Here is a 7,034-nt window from a genome sequence, read left to right as displayed (position 1 = left end):
TGTGTAAATTTGCGGTCGCCTGTTTCAATGATTAACGAAAGAGAGAGATGGTATTCACTGGACGCCATATTTGAGGGCGCTGTTTAGAGCGCATGCTCAGAACAAGCTAACGCTAACAGGCTGCTAAAACTGGCAATTTCGATGGTGTGGAATGCACGATGCAAAAGAACGTGAGAAGCTCGCCGTCAGCACGCGCTCAGCAGTCACAACACAGATATGGTCTATGGTGTGGCGGCAGCCCAGAAACACTAGTCTAAACTATTGTTTCTGGGCAGCCGGCACAAAAGTCAAGGGAACTAATTTTAACACAAATAAACAGATTTCAAGATTGCGCCTGGTGGCGGTCTGTGAAGCTCCGTTGGAGTGCCGCCACGTCATCGGCCTCTAAGAAGCAGCGCGAGTTCGCGGCAGTATGGCTCGCTCGTGGAGTTACTTAGTCCTGAATGTGACTTGGCGGAGAGCGCTAACGAGTCTAATACGTTGGATGTTAACTTCCACAGTGCTTTCTCAACGCGCATTCCACACCATCAAGATCGCCGTTCTTTGCAGACGTTAGGTAGGAGCTTGATCTAAGGATGCGAGGGACCTCTTCCAAGCCAGCCGACCCTACCACATTTCTTCTCGTCTCCCCCCTCCCCACCCCCCCCGCCCCCCCCCCCCAAAAAAAAAAAGTATGAGCTGTGAACAACGCGCTCAAACATGGCACCCAATAAACACCTTATATACCTGGCTTGCAGGTGTCGCCATTGATGGGTGCTGCAGGTTATTTCTAGTTACTGGTTCCCTCGAGCTGCAGTGTGAAGCTAGCACGGTGAACCGAACGCTCATGACATAAAATACCGACATAGCCGCGAATTACGTTACGAGTAAGCAATGTATAGGTCATAGGGCAGCTAAAGAGCGCTATGGATAGAAAATGCGTTAGCTAATTGGGCCAAATAGCTAAAGCCGACCATGCATACAAAGAATTTTCTACAGCCGATCATACACTCTAAAAAAAAGGGTATCACCGTATACCCTTTTGTCCCATATAATACACCCCAAAACTTCATTTCGACGTACAGCGCCCTATAGTCGAACGGACGGCACCAAATTTTACCAGGGGCTTGATAACGGTGCGATATAACTTATTAAATTGCTAAAGTACGTATTAAAGACCAAAGAAAGAAAACACGGAGCTTTTGCAGTACGGCCAAGAAAACTCCGATAATCTTTTTTGTAGTCAATAATACGTATATCAGCTATCTTAATAAGTTGTACCACACGGCTATCAAGCCCCTCGTAAACTTTGGGGCCGCCTGTTCGATTATGGGGCGCTGTACGTCGAATTGAAGTTTTGGGGTGTATTATATGGGACAAGGGGTGTAATAATACACCTTTTTTTTCTGAGAGTGATAGGACATTTTTCTATGGGATGTCATTTCGTTCCGTACCCCTTTAAATGCAGTTAAGTCTGACTTCAGTCGTACTTAACTGCGGTCAGTAACTGATAGCCATATTTTAGCGTAATGAAAAAGTTGCTTCAATTAAACACGCATCTTGGAACAACAGCGGCCATTGTAGAATGTCGACGGCACGCGATGTAAATAGTAACCACTTTGTCTCCTTTCTTGTCCCATTCTCTGACGTTTTTTTTTTTTTTTTTGATAATGGCGTACGCGAGGACCTTGGGCTGATTCCATCGATTTAATATGAATCATATCTCTGAATAAGATCCAATTCTACCGTCCTTAGATGCTCCTAAATAAGAATAACTCGCTTTTCCTTGAAATCTCATGTGAGTCATAATCTGTTGAGGCAGAGTAGGTCCGCCTTTTTTTCGCGGAAACAAAACGAATTGTCCCATTCCAGGCACCTGATTCCCTTGCAACCGGTCAACGCATCTGCTATGACATTGTCTTCATAGGATGGTCTATTTCCTCGACCAACAACTCTTTACCCCGTTCTATAGGTGCTACGAAATTGCTCACCGGGGCTGAGGCATAACACACATAACTACTATAAACAGACAAAGTTAAAGGTACCCAAGCTTGCGTAACGTAGTTCATATATAACTACCTCACTTCATGAAGAAAAAAAAAGCTTTAGTAAAAACTACGAAAAAAATGAAAGCCGTTTACAAATCCCTGTAACGCCGAATTGGAGCGCAGCTCTTGAGGAGGAGTAGGGAAGGGTACTGAGGGGGGTCACGTCACCTGCGGGTAGTCACGTGACCTCGGGGGGTCACGTGATCTCGTGGGAGGGGGGGTCACGTGACCTTGGGGGGGGGGTCACGTGACCTCGGGGGGGGGGGGGGGTCACGTGACCTCGGGGGCGGGGGGGGGGGGGGGTCACGTGGCCTCGGGGGGAGGACGCCGACGCCGCTCAGGCTGGAAACGGGCCCCTAAGAGCTGCGCTCTAAAAACAAACAAGTCGAATCGAATTATGCGCACATGTTCGCTTGTTATTGCCCTCCTTCTCTGATTTCCAGTGTGTCGAATGTAAATATATTACTTTCGTTTCATACATGCGCATGCTGAAAACGCGTTGGCTCGTACGTTTGCTGTTGGACAGCAGTTTCATCTCTATTACTTTCGTTTCATACATGCGCATGCTGAAAACGCGTTGGCTCGTACGTTTGCTGTTGGACAGCAGTTTCATCTCTTTTTTTCGGTCGTCCAGCAGTTTGATGTCGGAGGCCTTGCAGACGTAGTCGAAGTAGTCCATGCAGGGCTTTCCTCCCGCATGTGCCTTCTGCGCACTCATAGCTAGAAAGAAATACATTACATATTTACGCATCTGTCAATTTATTTATTTTAAAAAAATACTCTAAAAGAGGTTTGAGGGCACTACGCATTCCAAGCCGGGGATAAATGTTTAAACAAAACGCATAACAATAAAACATGAAAACTGAAACACAAGACAGTGGTGTCAGTTCAACTTAATAAAGCACGTATAAACTTATTCAAGCTGCAATATGCTTAGAGCGAAACCAAAAGACTGTTGATCACTGATGGGGGCAATTTTTCTGGGGAGAAGATTCTAATCGGAAACGACGAGGGCAAGCGGTGAATTTTTAAGCATAATAGTTCGTGCAAATATGGGGTCTTATTTGTCTCGACAGTATGATTTGCACAGAGGCTGACTTTAGCTAGGACTTGCCTGAGGTCAAAATTCCAGTACGTATGCGAAGGCTTTCCGAAGTATTAAGTAACAGATAAGAAAACGACACCTAGGATCGACGAAATTATTACTTGGACGATTTTAAGTCGCCTAAGGAAATTTCAGTGGCACTCCATGATATAGTACTCGTGCATAAGTTGACTGGTAACAAAAAAGTGAAAGCCGCTTACAACTTCCTGTAACGCCGAATTAGAGCGCAGCTCTTGAGGAGGAGGAGGGAAGGGTACTGGGGGGGGGGGGGGGGGGGTGCAACTAACCGGGGGGGGGGGGATCACGTGACCCCCCAATGCCGATGATGTCATCGCTGATGACGTCATCAGTGACGAGGACGATGCGGATACCGATGACGTCATTAGTGACGTCACTGATGACTTCACCAGTGATGATGACGACGATGGGAAAGTCAGTGACGTCATCAGTGACGTCACTGATGACGTCATCAGTGATGATGACGATGACGACATCAGTGACGTCACTGATGACGTCATCAGTGATGATGACGATGACGATGCGGATGTCGGTAACGTCATCAGCGATGATGACGATGACGATGCGGATGCCGGTGACGTCATCAGTGATGATGACGATGTGGATGCCGGTGACGTCATCAGTGACGTCACTAATGACGTCATCACTGATGATGACGATGTGGATGCCGGTGACGTCATCAGTGACGATGACGTCATCGGGGGTCACGCGACATCGGCGGGGGTCACGTGACCTCGAGGAGGGGGTCACGTGACCTCAGGGGAGTCACGTGACGTCAGGGGAGTCACGTGACTTGGGGGGTCACGTGACCTCGGGGGGTCACGTGCCCCCCCCCCACGAGGTCACGTGACCCCGGTGGGGGGCTCGCGCGGTGCATTATGGGACATTTCCCATTTTTGGGGGGCTCGCGCGGTGCATTATGGGACATTTCACATTTTCCGTCGGCGACGCCGACGCCGCTCAAGCCGGAAACTGACCCCTAAGAGCTGCGCTCTAAAAAGCGTCAACCAAGGATTTGCTTTCCCGATTACAAACTTCAAGTCAGAGTTGTTCTGGGATAACGCGAGGAGAAAAGAAAAGAAAGGCTGATATGTTGTGTTTTGGCACTGAACGTGGCAAGCACTATATATAGTTACTGAATTGCCGGGGGATCTACGATAAACGAGCATCTAATCTACTAATGCGAATAGAGTATTGAACCCCTAATATAAAAGTATCCTCTCCTCTCCCAGGGTTGGTTCGCTTTCGATAACGGACCCCAGGTGAAAATACTCGGGCTCAATGACAACTCGCCGATATTTGAGTGAGATAACTTGATTCTCACCTAAAGCGTTACACGCTTTGCTGTTGCAGTAGAAGGCGTTCACAAAGGCTGAAAGACAAACGCAGAAGCATGTTTAAAACAGGTGGTTATATGATACGAGCTATCCGTTCAATTATATATATGTCAGTACAAAAATCCTCCCGCGCACTTCCACGGTCTCTTCGGGAAGGGCGATGTTGAAGACCCCGACATTAGAGGATATCAAACCGCACACGGAAAGGAACTGTCCACACAAATCTATTAGCGTAAATCGTATAAGTACGCAATGGTGACTGAACACCGTTCTAATAGTGAGTTTTAATATTGCGTATACGGGCAAACACTGCGTCTTGGATTTGCGAATGGCGACGACGCGCATGCGCAGGCTAGAGCACGCAATGCTAACGCAAACGCACAGCACTTGCGTTTGCTTCTATATGCGCAATACTAAAACTTTCTCATGTCTACCAATTTACCGCCCAGAACGCGCTTGTCCGCTCCTTCGGAAAGCGGGCAAAGCCCGATACTAAATGTAGGATAGAATTCAATATCGCGATATCGTATATTGCAATATCAGATATTCGCCTTACATACGAGATTATGCTGTGTACGCGTCTACATAAAGCTCATTGTGATGTCTGGGTTGTGGCAGTCATGTGACATTTCTTTGTATGTTCCACATTTGCCCAAGCTTACAGAATGGTGTGAACGATCAGCGGAAGAAAAGCGGGCAAACAGTCTCTTGTTTGTTGTCTTAATAAAGCTCTTTGACTGCCCTCTATGTTTAGGATGGTGGCTCACATGAAATGCTCTTGACGTAGAACACGGTCGGGATGGCCACCGCGCAAAAGAGGACAAGCGGAATGGCTCCGATGACGATCCAGTAGGCAGAAAGCTTCTTCAAGATGTTGCTGTGTCGAGAAGGAAATCGGGTCAGGAACGCAGGGGTCCAACGAATAGGGTAAGGTATAATTAATTATGCTTAGTTACAAGAAGCTTTTAGGTGGTTTCGGATGGATTGCACAACAGTTTGACGTCCGTTATATCACGTGCTGCCTGAGAGGAGGTTGTTTATCGAGCCCGCCATGCTGGGCTCATCTGTGAAGTCGTGATGTTATACGCCCCCTGCGCTACGCGTTATGGTGCGTTATGAATGAGACACCCTGTGACGTCGTGAGGTCACGTAGGGAGCCACGCATCGTCATTCGGGGGACAGTTGCGCGTGTCGAAGGTCGCCTGCCATCGCAGGCTCCCGTAAGTCCTTGTGGCGCCGACCAAAGGCGTTGGAATGTGGATCGCACAATCTGGAGTTCGATTCTTACTGGGCCGCTTGGTCAATCCCGGTAATTGATAGTAAGTGTGATTCAGTGTAGTTAATTATGACTAAGGATGCCCTCTATGTGCTATGTATATATCTTTACGCATTGCCTGCTGTGTAATTCGTCCTGCGCATAATGCATTTTCGTTACGCGCGCATGAAATCAAATCTATAAACACATTCTGTGCTAAAATGTCTGTATATACGTATACTGTTTGTTTTAACCTTCCTCCAGTTATAACTTATTTTTCTCTTGTCGTTCCGAGTAGTTTATAAAGCTTTACCTGCAAGTGGATAATAACCGGGAACGCCAAGCACATACCGCTTCCCATCGTATCTTAACGCCGGCGGTCTAAAGCTTAAAAGCGAGCACCCGCAGATTCCGCATGCAGTGACGCACGGCTGTCTTGCGACGTGCACTATGCCACACGCATCAGACAACGTGCTATGGCTGCGGCATAGACCAACGCCGCCGTTGTGCTCAATTTTCTACGTCACCCACTGAGGGCCAGCGCGCGAGGCCCGCATACTGGCATAGCCTCCTATACACTTACAAAGCCTGGCAGATCGCCACGAGATGCGGCCGCCGAAACGGAAAAGGTAAAGCGGCAGACAGCGGATGAGAGAAGAGCCACGTGACTGGCGCCCCGCTGTGGCGAGACGCCGAAACGCAGCTTCTCGCCGCTGCAGCGAGACGCGGTTTCGGGTCCTTGCCGCAGCAAAAGCTGTGCGCTGACGTCCAGGTTCCCCGAGAAATGGCTCTTTGATGCTCTGTGCTACCAGATCCTCGTGCTCCAAATCTGCGACACTCTATGGCTCCGTCGTCGAACTGCCAGGCTCTGTGAGTATAGAGGAGGCTATGATACTGGTCACGAGGGCTGAGTCAATGTTTGGCTAAAACTCGCGCTCAATCAATCAGAACACGTGCCCCGGCCGAACGCTGACGGGGTACTCGTATCAAATGCGTAGCACGCGCTGGCCCCAACGTAGAAAAGAAAGCACAACGCTTTTGTTATCTGCGCTCGTAGTCACATCAAGAAAAAAAAATGTTTTACGGATTATTTATTTGCTGTGCAAAGTAGTTCTTACAAGATTTGGTCGTCAAGTGAAGAAACGATGCTTCTGACTTTTGAAAAGTATACACGTCTTGATAAAGTCCTGAAAGATGTCCTGTTCTCGTCCTCGTCCTCTCTGTTTTATACTTTCAAGTTTTGTATCTATTAACCAACACGCTCGTTTTCAATTGTAATTGATAAAGTGACA

At 48.0% G+C, this 7,034-nt stretch overlaps 1 protein-coding gene across 1 annotated transcript in view; it reads left to right on the top strand.

Annotated features, from left to right (window-relative positions):
- LOC8044131 overlaps nucleotides 1-7,034 on the top strand; it is a 93,197-nt gene that overhangs the window by 656 nt on the left and 85,507 nt on the right. The gene's annotated exons all lie outside the window — the stretch shown is intronic.

This window comes from Ixodes scapularis, unplaced genomic scaffold (genome assembly GCF_016920785.2).
Source record: "Ixodes scapularis isolate PalLabHiFi unplaced genomic scaffold, ASM1692078v2 PGA_scaffold1__304_contigs__length_218370807, whole genome shotgun sequence".
In the NCBI taxonomy this organism is placed as follows: domain Eukaryota; kingdom Metazoa; phylum Arthropoda; class Arachnida; order Ixodida; family Ixodidae; genus Ixodes; species Ixodes scapularis.
Note: the sequence above shows the minus strand (reverse complement) of the source record. Positions and strands in the feature narration are given on the sequence as shown.